The following is an 18,745-nucleotide window of genomic DNA, read 5'->3' as shown; positions in this document are numbered from 1 at the left end:
ATAATTTAGGGTGGACATTTGATCTCATGGTTAAGGTGCTGGTTGGGATGCTCGTACCCCAACACATATAAGTGTACCTGGGTTGGAGTCCAGGTGCTCCTGCTAATGCAGCCCCTAGGAGGAAGCAGGAAATGGCTGGAGTGCTTGGGTCCCTGCTACTCATGTGGGAGACCTGCACTGAGCTGCTGGCTTGAGGGAACTTGAGGAGTGAATAGCAGATGGGAGTTCCTCTCTCTTTCCCTGCGTGTGTCTGCCTCTCAGGTAAAAGGTTTTTGTTGTTGTTGTTTTGTTTTTGAGAGGTAGAGTTACAGATAGAGAGGGAGAAAGGTCTTCCTTCCACTGGTTCACTCCCCAAATGGTTGCAATTGCCGGAGCTGGGCCTACAGTAAATCAGGAGCCAGGAGCTTCTTCTGGGTCTCCTACATGGGTGCAGGGGCCCAAGGACTTGGGCCATCTTTCACTGATTTTCCAGGCCATAAGCAGAGAGCTGGATTGGATGAGGAACAGCTGGAACCCGAACCAGGGCCCATAAGGGATGCCGCACCACAGGCCACAGCGCCAGCCCCAGTAAATGTGTTGAAAAGAAACTTTGTGAGAAGTACATAACATTGTTTTTGGAAAAAAGGTGACTATTAGTTAAACAAGTGTTTACCCAAGTGTGGTCCAGCACAGTCTTCTAAGTACACGATTTCAGAAGTCCTCTCCAGGCCCCCAACACCTGCTCACTCTGGCCTATTGGCCTGACCTAGCCTGCCTCGTGGGGGGCACTGCATAGTGGCCGGCACAGGCACTGCCAAGGTTGTCCCCTGCCTCCGGAACCGCCTGCAGAGGCGGAGGTGGGGGTAGTATCAGGGAGGAGAGAGGATGGATGGGGGCGCCTTGACGCTAAAGCTGGAGCGGGAGCACAGCCTGGACCACTTGAAGAATCACGAGTTGGAGGAAGACGATGAGGAGGAGGCACAGAAAGAGATGAGCCACTTCTCCCGGAGGCTGGAGGAGACCGGGCCAGGCGACCAGTAATACTTCTGAGCTGACCCCATACATCTTGTTTCCTCTAGGCAAAGGTTACTTAATAGCTACTATTACCATTACAGAATGTCTTCAAACCTTTTGTAAAAAGGTTTGTAAAAACTTTTGTAAAAGTTGCATTGTAACATTTTTTACAACAGCAATAGATGTCAAAAATGCAACATAGTAATACATCAGACATAACCTCTTGGTAACCTAAGGTTGGTCCCACAGTTGCAAGATATAGTCTACAAATTAGAAAAGGGAGGGGGGAAGTAAGTGTAGGACTTCTGTAAAGAGGCCTGGAAGTCCCTAACCCTGCTGTTCCACAGCCAGTCCCTTCAAGCAGAGAAAGATCCAAGACTCCTAAAATCCGTGTTTCATATTCCATCTGAACTTGACATGTCTTTAGTACTGGAGTTCACTGGTGCCTGAGGAAGTCATGTGACAACTGTAATCCACTGGAAAATAAGTTTATTGAAGTTCTAGGAGAGGCAATTTTTGGGCACGTAGAAAAAATTTCTCAGAAGAGAAAAGGTTCTTGATCTAACTTGCCAGGTACATATCATCTGTGGCGATCACCTGCTGGAGCCAGTCAGGCTCTAAGGGAAATCTCACAATAGGTAGGCAGTCTGTGTGTCTTTCATTATGGTCTTGTGGTTTCCCCTCTGAAAATCCCTTGAAGCTTCTAGGCATATCGTGATGAAGGAAACAGTAAGGAGGCTTCTGCAGACTGCATCTCGCCAAAGATTTTCACGAAACATGCTGTGTGCTGTTCCAGACCTAACTTAGCTATCACACCGAAATCATGACGTAAGTACAATTTGGAATGTTTCACTAGAGAATATACAGAAAAAGCATCTCTGGCTCAAGAGAAAATCTGCAAAACACTCATTGTAAAATTCCTTTTGATTTCTGGTCTATCTTCTTCTTTGCTGAACCACATCCCTTTCAGGTTGGTGGTTGGGAGCCTGCTCCCTGAGGTGGCGTCTGCTGAGCAGGCATCCTTTTGGGAAAGAAGCGTGCTTGCAGGCAGAAGACTGGAAGCCAGTCTTTGCTAAACTGCAGGGTGCGCTCCCAAAGAGATACCAACACTACTGGCTACTTTGACTGGTGCCATCATATTTTGAACTTGTATATTCTTTTTTTTTTTTTTTTTTTTTACACCAGCAACACCACTAAAAAGATACTATTCAGTCCTAAAACTGATGGACTGTCATTTTACTGTGTAGGGAGTGTCTCCTATAGTGTTTATGGCACTTGCTATAGGCTTGCCATGTAAATGAGACTTCTTTAACCATATCTTACCATAAGAGGGGCTTCTTGGCAACAGTGTTTTTAATCCTTGGAATGTTAATTTCATGAATATACATTTCATTTGAGCACCTAGTGTGCTTGGTCATTGGTAACTTATAATAGCATTACTTCTAAAATATTTAGGTGAATTTGAGGTTACAGAATACTTTCATTTCCTCAGTAAGTCAATTTAATGTTCTTTTGCCCATTATTTTTTCATTGGAATAAAGAAAAAGGGCATTTGAGAGCTAATTTTCTTTTTTTTTTTTAAGATTTTATTTGTTTGAAAGGCAGAGTTATAGGGAGAGAGACAGAGAGACAAAGATCTTCCATCTACTTGTTCACTCCTCAAATGGCCTTCATGGCTGAGGAAGGACCAGGCTGAAGCCAGCAGGCCAGAACTCAATGTGGGTCTCCAAAGTGGATGGCAGGGACCCAAGTTTTTGGGTCATCTTCCACTGCTTTCCCAGGGATATTAGCAGGGAGTTGAATAGTTAGTGAAGCAACCAGGACTTGAACAGTGCTTCAGCTTAAGCCACTGCACCACAACACCAGCCCCTTGAGAAATCATTTTCATTCAGACTTCAGTTTTAAGCATGTTGCTTAAAACTATAGACCCTCTTTCACAGAAAATTTGCAAATACATTGAAAGTACCCACAAAATTGGAAAAGGTTGGCAATTGTTTCATAAGGAATTTATGAATTGTATATAATATCTTCTAACATCTAATGAACATTTACTTTTTTAAGATTTATTTATTTGAGAGCTAGAGATAGAGAAGGAGAGAGGGAGAGAGAGGGAGAGAGAGGAAGAGGGAGAGAGGAAGGGAGAGAGGAAGGGAGAGAGGGAGGGAGAGAGAGAGGGAGAGGGAGAGAAAGAGATTCCATCCACTGTTTCAGTCCCCAAATGGCCACAATGGCTAGAGCTGGGCCGGTGGGAAGCCAAGAGCTGGGAGCTTCTTCCTGGTCTCCCATGTGGGTTCAGGGGCCCAAGCACTTGGGACATTCTCTGCTGCTTTCCCAGGCCATTAGTAGAAAGTTGAATCTGAAGAGGAGTAGCTGGGACATGAACTGGCACCCATTTGGGATACCAGCGCCACAGGTGGAAGCTTAACTTATTATGCCACAGTGCCAGCTCTAAACTTATTTTGTAAAGAAAATGTCATCTCCAACGTTGATTTTTGTCAGTGTAGCCCAGACCTGTCTGTCGTGGGATTTTGGGAGTGAACCAATGGATGGGAGCTTGCACTCTCTACCTCTTTCCTCTATTTGTCTCTTACTCTGCCAAATTAATTAATTAATTAATTAATTTAAAAATGTAGAAAAGAGCACCCTTATTCTGAGCTTGGAAAGTAACTGAAACCAAAGAATAAGTTTATGATTTCAGAATATTACAGTTCATGGAAATGTAGATTGTCACATGACTCAGAAGTAATTTTCCCAATGATTCTATTATTTTATTTGTTTGTATGTCTCTCATAAATACATAGGAACATAGTAATTCTTCCCACTACCCCCATCCTCCCACACACCCCTCTCCATTCTTCCCCCTTCTCCTGTTTGGTCTGAGAAAGAAAAGGCCAGTGCTGTGGTACAGCATGTTAATGCTCTGGCCTGAAGTGCCGACATCCCATATGGGCAACAGTTCAGGTCCCCAATGCTCCACTTCCAATCCAGTTCTCTGCTATGACCTGGGAAAGCAGTGGAGGATGGCTCAAGTCTTTGGGCCCCTGAACCCGCGTGGGAGACCCAGAAGGAGCTCCTGGCTCTTGGCTTTGGATTGGTGCAGCTTTGGCCTCTGCGGCCAGTTGGGGAGTGAACCATCAGATGGAAGACCTCTCTCTCTCTGACTCTCCATCTTTCTCTGTGTAACTCTGACTTTCAAATAAATAAAATAAAATAAAATAGAAAAGGAAACAAGAGAGAAAGAAAGGAAGAGAGGAAGAAAGAATGGAAAAGAAAAACTAAGAGAAGTGTTCAACAGTCTAAACAAGGGGTATTCTTTGTTATTACTTCTCAAAAGTGTTTTCACTTTCCCCCTTCTTTTCCCTTTCTTCCTCCCCCTTCTTTCCTTTTTGAAACTTGATTGTCTTTAAAGAAGAACCCAAGAATATTATTTTGAGCTCTTAGACATGACTATAACTTGGCAGACATAATAATATCCTCCTTTTAATACACTAAAAGGAAGCGATTCTTGAGAAAAAGTTTTACTATTAAGTTTCATGATACAACTCTTTGTGGACAGAGGTCCTGCATGGGAAGTTAGTGCACAGTGACTCTTGTTGTTTACTTAACAAATAATGCTCTTATATAGGACATCAATGATCATCTAATACTCTTGACATGAGCTGCCTCAGCTATGGAAGCCTTTTGGATCCAGTAGCTTGACAAGGCCATAAGCAAAGTGAACATTCTCTCCTCCCTTTGAAGCAAAGTACTTTCTTTGGTGGCCACTTCTTTCCACTGGTGTCTCACCCACAAGGGTCCTTTATGTAGGGCATTTTTTCCCAGAATGTCTTGGCTTTCCATGCCTAAAATGCTCCCCCTGGGCTTTCCAGGCAGACTAGAATGCCTTGAGGCTGATTCTGAGATCGGACTGTTACTTAAAGTGATTGTTATTCTGTGAGTCTTCTGTATGGACTGCTTCCCATGTTGGGGCCTCCACTTCTTTTTAATTCTGTCTATTCTTGTTTCTTAACACTTAGTCCTATTAATATGATCACTTGAACTCTTGATTGTATCTATATTTCATTTTACCACTTGTTCCTATCCATTTGATCTTTGTAACACTTAAGCAGCTGTTTGTATCAGCCAGCTTAAGGGATTTCAGAGTCTTATGGCTAGTTGTTAGGTTGTATACCCTTAGAGGTATGTCCATATGAATGTATATAGGCCTATACTGCTCTGTGGTTGCATACTTCATACATTTCACAATTACAACTTTATGATCTTGGTGATTCTTCCCACTGTACCCACCCTCCCACCCTCATTCCTACTCCCCTTCTTCTTCTCTTTCTTATTCTCACTCTTTCTTGGTGACATGTGTTTCTTATAGGCATCAAATAGAGGGGTTTTCTTTTTTTTTTTTTTTTTTTTTTTTGACAGGCAGAGTGGATAGTGAGAGAGAGAGACAGAGAGAAAGGTCTTCCTTTTGCCGTTGGTTCACCCTCCAATGGCCGCCGCGGTAGCGCGCTGCGGCCGGCGCACCGCGCTGTTCCGATGGCAGGAGCCAGGTGCTTCTCCTGGTCTCCCATGGGGTGCAGGGCCCAAGGACTTGGGCCATCCTCCACTGCACTCCCTGGCCACAGCAGAGAGCTGGCCTGGAAGAGGGGCAACCGGGACAGGATCGGTGCCCCGACCGGGACTAGAACCCGGTGTGCCGGCGCCGCAAGGCGGAGGATTAGCCTAGTGAGCCGTGGCGCCGGCGGGGTTTTCTTTTTGAAATCATTCAGCAGTCTCTCTTTTAACTGGAGAGTTGAAGCTATTTACATTCAAGGTGACTATTGATAAGTAACAATTTGCTCTGGCATTTTTCCATAAATATTCCTATTGTTTACTTTGGATTTCCTTTGCACTTTTACTAGGAGATTTTCTGTCTTCACATTCTTTCATACTGATAACCGTGTTTCTGTGTAGCACATCCTTGGAAAGCATCTTTTGTAAAGCTAGATGAGGGGTGACAAATTTTTTCAATTTCTGTTTGTTATGTAAGGTCTTTATTTCACCTTCATTCATAAATGAGAGCTTTGCAGGGTGCAGTATTTTGGATTCACAGTTTTTTTCTCTTAAGTCTTGGAATGTATCTCTCCATTCTCTCCTAGCCTGTAGGGTTTCTGATGAGAAGTCTGCTGTGAGTCCAACTGGAGATCCTCTGAAAGTAATCTGGCATTTCTCTTGTGCACATTTTAGAATATTGTCTTTATTACTGTGGAGAGTTTGACTACAATGTGTCATCAATGTGGAGAGTTTGACTACATTTTGGTCATGTCTATTTGGAGTTCTATGTGCTTCCTGTACTTGGATGTCCCTTTCTGCAAATTGGGGAAGTTTTCTGTTATTCTTCCATTAAAAAGGCTTTCTAATCCTTTCTTTCCATGCCTTCACAAACTCCTAGAACCCATATGTTGGGTCATTTGATGTCCAACAGTGTTTTTTAGTTTTCTAACTTCTTTTTTTTGTCTGACTGTAAAATTTCCTGAAATTTGTCTTCTAGTTCTGATATTCTTTCTTCTGTCTCACCTACTCTGTTGCTGAGACTTTCCACTCCATTTTTTATTTGATCTATAGAGTTATTCATTTCTAGTATTTCATTCTGATTTCTCTTTAATCTCTCAGCTTTGTGGGAAAATTTTTCATTTAGTTTGTGAATTTGCTTTTGGTTACTTCTAAGTAGTCTGATGATTAATTTTCTGAATTCCATTTCTGGCATATCCCCAATCTCTTCATCTTCACATTCTACTACTGTTGTAGGGTTCCTTTGGGGGGCTCATCATATCTTCCTTATTATTTAAGTTTCCCCTTTGTTTTTTGCCATTTGTGTGTCTTAGTGAGACCTCTGTACTTTCAGTGAGTACCAGGAGGCCTGTGGTGGGTGTGACCTGGTTGCTCTGTTCAATATTCCAGGGTGGAGCAAGTATCCAAAGTAAGGCCCCTGAGGGGCTTTGTAGCTCTTCTCTGGTTGTCTGTAGAGAAGGTGTTCACCTCTGTTGGTGTGACCAGCCCCTCTCCTCACAGCTGTGGGATGCCCTGGTATTAGCTCCTGGTGTTTTCAGTACTAGAGGGACTACTTAATGAACTGAACCTTTCTTCTGTGGCGATTTTCCTGTGAGCAGCGTTCCCTCTGTTGTGAGCTACTATTGGTCTATGAGTTGTGGGCATGTGGGCAGAGCCCCCACTTACTGGGCTCACTTCTCAATGGTAGTGGGTGAGCATGAGCTTTCAAGAGGTGTGGCTTCCCCTTGCCACACAGCTTGCATGTTGAGGGAAGGTATTCTTCTGAATTATTGTGTTCCTTACTATTTGGGTGGAGGGTGAAGCGACTCCTGCTATTACTGGGTGCATGCAAGGGAGGCGAGGACAGCCACTACCTGCTTGGTCCAAAAAAAAAAAAAAAAAAAAAACCAGAGGAGCAGAATGGCTTCTTTCAGCCCCTGCTGGTGCCTGCAGGGTTGGGGGAGAGGGAAGGAGGTACACCACCTCTCTATCTGTTCATTTATTCGTTCCCTGCATATAACTTCAAAAGCAGTTCGCCAAGGACTCCCTCCTGCTGCTACCTGCAGCTCCACCAATCCATCCCCTCTCACATGGTCCACTAGGCCTAGCATTCTCCTCTATGGGTTGGAGCCTCCATCATTTCTTTTTTCCTTTTCTTTTTTTTTCTTATTCGCTCTTTATGTGCAGACTTGGACCATCCCTGCCATTCATTGTGTTTTCTGCTGTGAATTCCCCATGGCTTTATCTCAGGCATGTAGTTTCAGCCCCCACCCCTTTAAAAAAAAGGATTTATTTATTTGAAAGGCAGAGTTACAGAGAGGCAGAGGCAGAGAGAGAAAGAAAGAGAGAGACAGAGAGAGAGAGAGAGAGAGAGAGAGAGAGGTCTTCCATCCACTGGTTCACTCCCCAGATGGCCACAATGGCTGGAGCTGGGCTGATCTGAAGCCAGGAGCCAGGAGTTTCTTCTGAGTCTTCCATGTGGGTGCAGGGGCCCAAGGACTTGGGCCATTTTCTACTGCTTTCTAAGGCCACAGCAGAGAGCTGGATAGGAAGTGGAGCATCCAGAACTTGAACCAGTGCCCATATAGCGGCTTTACCCACTGCACCAGAGCACTGACCCCTCAACCCTTTTTAAACATTAATTTTGCCCCATGTGATTCAGACTGTCCTATTGCTATTCCACCATCTTGGAAACCCCCCAGTGATTCTATTATAAGATCCTGTGTCAGGGCCCAAACTGTGGCATAGTGGGTAAAGCTGCCACCTGTGATGCCAGCATCCCATATGGGTGTTGAATCAAGTCCCAGCTGCTCCACTTCTAATCCAGCTCCCTGCTAATGTGCCTGGGAAAGCAGCAGAAGATGGCCCAAGTGCTTGGACCCCTGCACTCATGTGGGAGACCTGGAAGAAGCTCCTGGCTTCAGATGAGCCCAGCTCAGCTCCAGTCATTGCAGCCATTTGGGAAGTGAACCAGTGGATGGAAGATCTCTCTGTGTCTCTTTCTCTTTCCCTCTCTCTCTGTATCTCTTCCTTTCAAATAAATCAATAAATCTTAAAAAGAAAAAAAAGAAAGAAAATCATGTGTCTGTACCTGGTGGGAGAGGCAAGAGTCTCCCAAGGCCACAAATTCTACTCTTTTTGTTTTCATTGTTTTTGGCTAGAACCCTGTCCTAGAATTTTCCCTAGTCCTAGAATTTCACCTTCCTACCACCCATCTAAATCTTGAGAATTCCTTCAGTTTTTGAAAGTCCAGTTTTTGAAAGTCCCCACTTGTTGCTTGGCTGTATTTTGCTCTACTCCCCAAATTTATCTTATAAATCTGCACTGTCAAACAACTCAAAATCCTATGGGATGCCTTTCTTGGAGAAATAAGTTGGTATCTGAATCCACAGCGCTTCCTTAAATGTGAAGGCATTCTGATGTTTCTCTCCCAGAGTAAATAAACCCTCATCTATGGAGTCAGTTTCCTGCCTTTCTTCCACTCTGAAAGTCACCCTTCCAAAGGGTTTACTGTTGTGGTTTGCCTAGAAGTTAGAAATAACATTCTATCTGATTTACAAAATCCCTATTTCCAAACCATTTATTATGCCAGTTTATTCTGAATGAGGCTATGTTGATCTAATCCGTAGGAGGCATCTTCTCCTGCCTGTTCATTTTTCTCCTTACCTATTCTGCAATTTTTGAGGAAAGGCATTAGATTGAGGGCATATTATCAAGCCTTAAGATTCCAAGGTTAGAAACTGTCTTGCTTTCTACAACAAACAAAATGTGTGAATATATACATCACCATCCATCAGATGATCTCCTCAAACTGAGTTATAAACATGGGGTCAGTCAAGTAAATTGTGCTACCATATTATTTATTATTAAAATATACCAGTACATATGGCATATATTTTATGAAATTATATAATCCTAGTTTTACTTCCTAATACCAGTAGGTTAATCCTTAAGCCAAAGTGCACTGAATCAAATTCATTTCTTGCTAAAATTAACTCTGAATGTTTGCTCCTTCTACAGTAACTTTGCTGATTTACTGACTTATTCAGTATAGAATTTCCCCATGCCTACTCTATGTCGAATACTGTTCTAGGCATTAGAGACACAGCAGTAAAGCAGAAAAGCACTTTACAATCTGGTGAGAAAAGCAGACATTAGCAAGTAGTTCATAAGCTATTATCAAACTACAGTTGTATGAGTAGGAGCTGACCCTGGAAGGGAAAGATAAGGAGTTACCCAGATGCAACAGGGGAGAAAGGAAGAGCATCCTAGGTACAGGAAATAACAGTGGTAAAGATCCTGCAGGAAGAACGAAGGGTCCATTGGAATAACTAAGGCTGCTAAATGGAGGTGGTGATGAAAACAATAATAGGTTATCCTGTAGCACAGCTTCTGCATCCCAGGCTTCACACACAGGAACCCATTTGATCCTCACAACGGTGCTGAGATGGGCACTATTACTCTCATTCTACAGAGAGGGAAATGGAGGCCTGGAGAAGATAAAGGCTTGCCTAGTTCTCCAGCTAGCAGGTGTCAAGCCTGGTTTGGTCCTGGTTTTGCTGCAAGGGTCTTTATTCCTGACCTGTAAGCTAGTACAGCTTTCCTGGAGCCAGGACAACTGGGGGTCTCCCTCATTGTGAAAACTGATCCTGCTCATTCGCATCTTTTGCAGAATAGCATCATGAAATATTAGATGTGTTCAACAATTGATTCAGTCTCATTCCCAGGGCCCTGCAAACTACATGGTTCCTAGTCCTAGTTGGGATCTATTTCACTAGGAAATATTACATGGAGGCTTTTCATCACAAAAATGTTAATAAAAGTCCAAATGTTAATATAACAAATACCTGGGGCCGGCGCTGTGGCACTGTGGGTAAAGCTGCCACCTGCAGTACTGGCATCCCATATGGGGATCAGTTCAAGTCCTGGCTGCTCTACTTACGATCCAGCTCTCTGCTATGGCCTGGGAAAGCAGTAGAGGATGGCCCAAGTCCTTGGGCCCCTGCACTCACGTGGGAGGCCTGGCAGAACCCACTGACTCCTGGCTTCGGATCCGCGCAGCTCTGGCCATTGCAGCCATCTGGGGAGTGAACCAGTTCATGTAAGACCTTCTCTCTCTCTGTAACTCTGCCTTTCAAATATATATATATATATAAACACACACACACACACACATATATATATATATATACATACACACACATATATATATATAAACCTATATATATAAACATATATACATATTTAAACAAATACTCATGAACCCATTAGCTAAAATATCATATCTTCTTGGAGATTTATTTTAAACACAGATGTATGTTTCCTTCCCCATACCTGTTCCTCTTCTCCCAGGGATAACTACTATCATGACTTTAATAGTTAGCCACTCTACTTTCTATTCATATACATTTACAAACACACATCCTCTCTCAAAGACATCATATGGTCTATGATACTGAGGTTTAACTTAACATTTGCCAGCACATACATGATATGCTGAAATCTGTGTTTTTTACTCTGCACTTTTCGTTTTGAGATCTATTTGATGCCTAAAGGTCCATTTCATTCACTGTAAACACTGTTGAATATTCTGTCGGAATCATCCATTCCTTGGAGTAGACACTTAGGTTGTTTGCAGAAAACTGTTTATCTAAATGTCATTTGGATACAGTCTCCTTTCCCAATGTAGTAAAAACAGTTGACTAGGCCAGTAAGTCCTAGAAATTGGTAGAAATACTTCAAAACTAAAATTACATTTTAAAATAGCTTTTTTCCTGAAATATAAACCTCATTAGTTCAAGTCATAGAAAAACACCTAGATATCTAAAATATGAACATCTGAAAAGGGAAAGTAAACTATTTTAAATAAGAAAATAAATTGTTAGCTTGTGTGAATCCAAAATAATCCTTTTGAAAACAAAACATATCGAAGAGACAGCAGATGCAGCAAATGCTCTTACAGCCACTTTCTCTTCCTGATAACCACACCACTGGGTGGAAAACAGCATGTTGGAGAAAGTAGATAAGCAAACCAACCGTTTCTCCGAAATGCTTCATCCCATGTTCTGGCCAGATATAATCCAAGGCACAACTTTGCAAAAAGGGGACCCTTTTTTTTTTTTTTTTTAAGAATCAAGAGATTATAAGTGCCCTGTATGTGACAGAAACAATGTTTGGTAGGGTGAACAATTAAAGCAATAAAATGCTTGGTATTTTATCCCGACATGGCCAGACCTATATAAATGATTTGACTATAAACAATGATCTATTTGCATTAACAGCATTTTTTTCATTCAAGGACCCTAACAAAGTTTATGAGGGCATTTCAAAAAGTATATGGAAGCAGAATTAAAACATGTTTCTCTGATGCAAGAAAATTTGAAATCCATGTGTCATTTCATTTTTTGAATAATATACATTTTCCATAAACTTTTTCAGAACTCCTCATACTATCAAGGGTAAACTGACATCAAGTATACAAATATATGAAGTCGCATGTTTGGGCTTCCTATAGCTTTAACATTTTCTTCTCTAAAGAAGAATTTAAGAAAACATCAAAAGTTAGAGCTTTCAAAATATGCATATCTATTTCCTGATAACTGCATTCTTCACACTATAAAACAATTCAGTGTAGAAAATGTCAGAGGAAATTAAAAAAGGGGTGTTTCTCTTCCAGGGGAGAGATGGGGAAAATATCTCTTCTACTAGCAGATTGCCAAGGTAGATGCACCATCCCTGAGAAGGTAAATGACAAGTGTAATCTGGGTTCTAATGAAAGAAGTAACTTCAGCACACTGGGCGTTACAATTAGCAAACAACTAGAAAAATGTTTTAGCACATTCCAGAGGCAAGCCAAGAAGATATGTATTCTTCTAGATCACTAGCTTAAGGCCAAGAAATCCTCCTGGGCTTGTGAACACTCTCCCAGGCTTCAGGAGACAAACCAGAACCCAACTGAACCCAAATTCATCCCTCTCTTTTTATGAGAAAACCGGTCAAGCATATGGAGTAGCTTCATTATCCACCATCTATCCGTGGCATTTCAGGATGCAAGGGCTGTCTGAGCTGAGAGAGCACAAACTAAAGGCAGGTCCATATAGTCACACACATAAACATAACTTTTGCCCTACCCTAGATCCCCTAATTCTGAGTTTAAAGTGCACTATTTTATAATTTTTCAATTTTTTAAAATGTTTTATCTTCATAGAGAATGACTGGCCTGAGACTTTCTCCATAAAAAGAAAGTATTTGCCAAGAATAAACATCAGGAGCGAGAGGTGGAAAAAGGCTTAATAAGAAAATAAAGCACAGCAAATAAACTACAAAATAAGATAACGTAAATATTTGCAAGTCCTCCATGTTTGTGATTTTTTTACATGTCCCCAAGACATAGTTACCAGCAGTAGTCAGTGGCTTCTGAATAAAACAGAAGGGGAAGTAGAAGAGAGCTCATGCCCTCAGCGATCATCTAGACTGGGGCCATTCGAGACTAAGAATCTCTGCTAAGAGCATTTAAAAGAAATGTCAGGGCAGGCATTCAGACCAGTGGTTAAGATTCCCATGTCCCAAATTAGAGTGCCTGGATTCAATTTTCAGCTTCGGTTCCTAACGCTGGCTTCCTGCTAGTGTACAGCCTGGCAGATGGTGGTGAAGAGGCAAGTAATTTGGATCTGGCCACCCATTTGGGGGACCTGGAGTGAATTTCCAGCACCAGGTTTTGGCCTAATCCAGCCCCAACCATTGCAGGCATTTGGGCAGTGAACCAATGGTTGGGAGCAGTCTGTATCTGTCTCTCTGCCTCTTAGATAAATAATTTTTTAAAATTTTCTAAATGTACAAGAAATGCTGCCAGTAGAGTCCCTAGGTCCCCTCGTGAGAGCAGAAGTGGGGAGCATGGGAACTGACCTGAGCCTGTGGTCACCCTGGAGACTTTACAACAGTACCAGCCTTGTGACTCCACAAGCACCAGAAACTCAGCTCAAAATAAAGAACAGATAGGTGGTGAGGCGGTTGAAAACCATTTGCTAAAGAAAGCACATCCTGTAGTCTCAGGCTCTGCAGAGTTCCCTGTTGCTGCTGAAGGCCTAGCTGTTGAGCTGCTTTTGGATCTGACAGTTTTCATTTTCTCCAATGAGGACAGGTCTATGGTACAGCCAAGTGCAGCCAAACGAAGCATTTATTTACAGAAGGCCACACTGAAAATTAAAGATTTCTTTCTCGGTGTTAGTAAACATACTGTTTTTTGTTATTATTTGAAACTATTTCAATGCTTCCTATTGAAAACAAAGACATCTTTCATATCTCTGCAAGATTGAAATGAAGGTAACAGAGACTCAATTACAGTGGTTTTAGCAGTCTTGGCCAAAGGTCGAACATATGACGGCCTCATGAGCACCTCAGACACCACTTTATCGTGTAGGGAATCCTATGATTCTGGTGCTCTAATTAATCAAACTTGATTTTTATCAATTTACTAACATTTACTAGATCTTACACTTAAAATGTAATATTCCAGGTATTTATCCATCTTTCATTCTGAACTCTTTATTTTTTAAATTTTGGGTTTTTAATATGAAATTCTTGTACATTTTAATGCACAGTGTATAGTGCAATATTCCAACAGACACACAGCATAAATCATAGCATGCAATTTATCACAGACCATTTAGTTCTGGGTAGTACCACAACCCACTACCTTCACCTGGCTGCATGTCACTGCCCATAATCAGATCTCCTCTTATACCCTCACCCTTCCTGGCCTCTACCAATCCCTATTTTAGAGTCGTATCTATCCATTATCTATCTATCTACCTACCTACCTACCTATCTATCTAAACTTCTATGAATGAAGATTTTTAATTAAAAAATAAAGTTGGCCGGCACTGTGGCTTAACAGGCTAATCCTCCACCTTGCGGCGCCAGCACACCGGGTTCTAGTCCCGGTTCGGGCGCCGGATTCTGTCCCAGTTGCCCCTTTTCCAGGCCAGCTCTCTGCTATGGCCCGGGAAGGCAGTGGAGGATGGCCCAAGTCTTTGCGCCCTGCACCCGCATGGGAGACCAGGAGAAGCACCTGGCTCCTGGCTTCGGATCAGCGCGATGCGCCGGCCGCAGCGGCCATTGGAGGGTGAACCAACGGCAAAAAGGAAGACCTTTCTCTCTGTCTCTCTCTCTCACTATCCACTCTGCCTGTCAAAAAAATAAAAATAAAAAAAATAAAGTAATATGAGTTTTTTTTTTTTTTCCCATCAAAGATGGTTTGGGACGAGATGAGCTGATGGAAACTGCACGAGGATTTGGCCCAGTCTGGGTCTGGGAGGTAAGCCAGACAAGGTGGCTGCTCTGCCATGTTCAGTCTGTAGCATGTCAGGAAACCAAACTAGCTCATCCCAAAGGTGCTGGTGAAAAGCCAATTGGATGAAGAAAAAGCCATCTAATGGTCATGAATCTGTGCTCCTAAGAAGCACACCACAGACTGGGAGCAAGCATCAGCAAAGGAAGCCGTGGGTGAGATAGTCACACAGGAGTAGCTTGGACACAGTGTAGCCTTCAGCCTGGTGGGCAACCCCAAGACCAAGAGCCAGGTTGCTCCAGGGAATATAAAGCAGAGTCCCCCATTGCAGAGCTTCTGTGTAGCGCTGCTACAACAACCACCACAAACTGGGTGGCTTAAAACAACAGGAATTTCTTGTCTTGGTTCAGCAGGGTTCAGCAGGCTAGAAGCCCAAAATCAAGGTGTCAGCAGGGCTGTGCTCCCGCTGGACACTGCAGGGGAGAATCCTCTAGTGCCTCTTCCTCATTCCAGTGGTGAACCAGCAATCTTGGGCATTCCTTGGCTTCCAGATGTGTCACCTCACTAACCCTCCACCTTCCTCTGTGTTTTCCCTGTCACTGTTTTCACACGGATGCCAGTCATCCTGGACTAGGGGCCCATCCTCCTCTTTTCCAAACTCATCTCAACAAATTATATCCGCCACAGCCCTCTTTCTAAATAAGGTCAGGCTCTGTGGCACTGATGGTTAGGACTTCAACACAGCTTCTTTTAGGGGTGACCCAGATGAACCTCTCCCACCCTCCTAGGGGTGTTCAGTCCTCGCATTCAGCCAGCCAGGGTACCTGATGCTCTGAGCCATTCAGAATCTGCCGGGTGCTAATTCAGGTGGGAGGCTGGAGGTGTCCTGTTTCAGCTGAAGGTGATATACCTGGAGGTGCTGACTGTGAGGAAATTTACTCCTTGATATGCCTGATCTATTTCCCCAGAAATTTTGTGAAACATTGCAGAAGATGGAGCTAAGAACTAGAGATAGCCTAGGTAGACCCTCCGAGAGGGGCCTTATCCAGGAAAGACTGGCAGCTCAGCCCCGCAGGCTCAGACATGCGAGGGATTAGTTCACCTGAGGGGCGCAATTCCTAGGAGCCTGGCATATAATTGGAAAGGCCCAAGTGATTCTCTTCTAATACATAAAGTGTAAGTGCCAAAGATTCTACAGTTTTGAACCATCAGGTTAGCAACTTTACCTGGAAATCCCTGAGTGATAATTAAAGTTATTTGGTGAGCACAGACCCATGGGAAGGGCTCATCCTCCCCTGCAGTATTGCAAGTATGCTGGGACTTTCTGCTTCCCTCTGTTTGCCCAGCCGCCTGGCAAACCTCTCCTCAACCTCCCACTTACGGGCTAATTACAGTTCAAGTTCCAGTGTTTATTTCCTTTGCATCTAATTCTTCTCGGGAATTTTAAGCTCTCGTGGTTAGGGTGCTTTGGGTCTTGTTGCTTAATTACTAAGGAAGAGAGATTGCCACCAAAAGAGAGAGTTAAAAGCTACCAGGCAACACTCAGCTTAGTAGGGAAAATATTTTTGGAGTAAAAACACAAGATGTTCTACAATTCAAAATAATTCAGACATTTAAAAGCAGTTATTGCAGAAAGTTGTGAACAGCAGCTCATTGATCTAGCAAATCAGGGACCTGAAGGGAGGAAGGAGCCAAACCTTAACTGAAATGCCAACAAAGACACACACATCAAATATGGATCAAAACAGACAGAGAAAGTTTGAAACACAGCGAAAAAAATGTGCTCACAGAAAGCGAGGCTGTGAACAGAAGCCTTGGCAGGCCTTCTGCCGTGCCAAATGTGTCAGGGAGGCGTGAATCTGTAGTGATCCTGCGACTTCTCACTAAGGGACACCAGCCGGCCCAAGTCCCTGTCTGCCATCACATTTCATAAAGAACCCCACACCCTGAGGTCATAAATGATATTCAACACTTCAAGCCTTTCAACACTTGCATTATTAAAAATGAAAGCTCTGCTATGAATTACACTATTGAGTATATATAGAGTATACTATATGCATGTATGAGCATATATAATTATGTTTATATTATACTTAAATTATACTTATTTATTACATAAATTGACACTTATACAAATTATACTTTATAAATTATAAATTATTTAGATTTATATTTATGCAATTATATGCACTCAATAATGTATATATACACATTATATATGTATGTGTATATGTAATGTATATATGTATATATATTATAGAGTATATATAATTACACTATATAAAATATTCTATATAATATATAAAAATATATATTATTACACTATAGAGTATATATAATTACACTATAGAGGATGCATGTATGACTTCAACTAATGGTCTCTCCATTTGCTTATGAAAACAGTCCTTGGAAGAGAGGCCTTACTATGCCATATGTAAAATCCAAGTCCACCTTTAGAAGTATGTCACAAATGTAGACTTTGCCTGTTATAAATTGCCTACATAGACCTACTTCCCTAAGTGCACAGGCATAGGGAGATATAGATACAGAGGCCACAGACTTGCAATTCCAATTGGGCTGACTCCCATGGCTTCTCAGGCCTCATCCTGAAATATTCGACTTTGAACGTCATGCTCCACTAACAGCAAACTTTGTGCAGTTCTTAATCCTACTCACCCCAGCACCTTTGACCCTACAGTTCCTGCTGCATGAAATGCTGTTCCGCCTCAACCCAACCTTACCACTCCATGCTATCATGTATTGGGATTCAGCTTTTCAAGGAGGAGTTCCCTTTCTACCTCTCATCTGCATTTGGATGAGGATAGAGAAGAATCTATGAAAGAAAGCATATGTAAGGCCATACCAAATACAGGGATAACTATAATCACTTAAAAATAAATCCTCAGGCTGGCGCCATGGCTCAACAGGCTAATCCTCCGCCTTGCGGCGCCGGCACACCGGGTTCTAGTCCCGGTCGGGGCACCGGATTCTGTCCCAGTTGCCCCTCTTCCAGGCCAGCTCTCTGATGTGGCCAGGGAGTGCAGATGGAGGATGGCTCAAGTCCTTGGACCCTGCACCCTATGGGAGACCAGGAGAAGCACCTGGCTCCTGCCATCAGATCAGCGCGGTGTGCCGGCCACAGTGCGCCGGCCGCGGAGGGTGAACCAACGGCAAAAGGAAAACCTTTCTCTCTGTCTCTGTCTCTCTCTCTCACTGTCCACTGTGCCTGTCAAAAAAAAAAAATCCTCAAATTAAAAGATGTTAGGTTTTTAAATGGACATATGGAGAAAGTAATTTTTACTCCTTACCGCTAATTTACCCTGAAAAAATCCATAGCCCTATTTAACCTACAGATGGTCTTTCCCCAGTCCCATTAAAAGCATGTGTACACACACACACACACTTTCTGCAATTCTCTATTATGTGTCTGTGGATCCCTATATAACACACTGTGCTTGGCAGAGGAGAGGGACCCAAATATTTGTTGCTCTTCAATAGAGAATAATTAAAGAACTAAACCAATGTGGGTAGATTAATATCCTCCAGATAAAGTCAGGTGCTAAGAAGAAACAGACTTGAGGAAGGATAGAGTGACATAAAGTGAACCAGAAAGGCCTTTTGGTTAATTTTAAGTATTTGAGGAACAATAGAGTTGTGACAATGGCTATACTAATAGAGCTGTAATAGTAAGAATTGCATACAACATTGAAAAAAAAGTTTGATATTTGGCAGAAACAATGCTGAACTATTTATATGTATTTTCTTTTTAATTATACTAAATTGTGATGTGAACATTTCAAATTTGTACACAAGTACGGCTTGGAGCAGTTAGGCAAATTGTTCAGAATCATGCAGTTATAAGCCAGGAAGCTAGAAACTAAAAGCAATTATAACCTGGCTTGCCTGGCAGAGTTGAAGGAGAAAGGTCCTGAATGTAAA

The 18,745-nt window shown here is 42.5% G+C and overlaps 1 protein-coding gene and 1 pseudogene across 3 annotated transcripts in view; one reads left to right on the top strand and one right to left on the bottom strand.

Moving 5' to 3' along the window:
* ST3GAL6 (ST3 beta-galactoside alpha-2,3-sialyltransferase 6) overlaps window positions 1-18,745 on the bottom strand; it is a 68,591-nt gene that overhangs the window by 41,201 nt on the left and 8,645 nt on the right. The window lies entirely within an intron of this gene.
* On the top strand, window positions 865-1,614 carry LOC133750846 (polycomb group RING finger protein 6-like; annotated as a pseudogene).

This window comes from Lepus europaeus, chromosome 2 (genome assembly GCF_033115175.1).
Source record: "Lepus europaeus isolate LE1 chromosome 2, mLepTim1.pri, whole genome shotgun sequence".
NCBI classification, from domain to species: domain Eukaryota; kingdom Metazoa; phylum Chordata; class Mammalia; order Lagomorpha; family Leporidae; genus Lepus; species Lepus europaeus.
The sequence above is the reverse complement of the archived record's forward strand: the minus strand, read 5'-3'. Positions and strand labels throughout refer to the sequence as shown.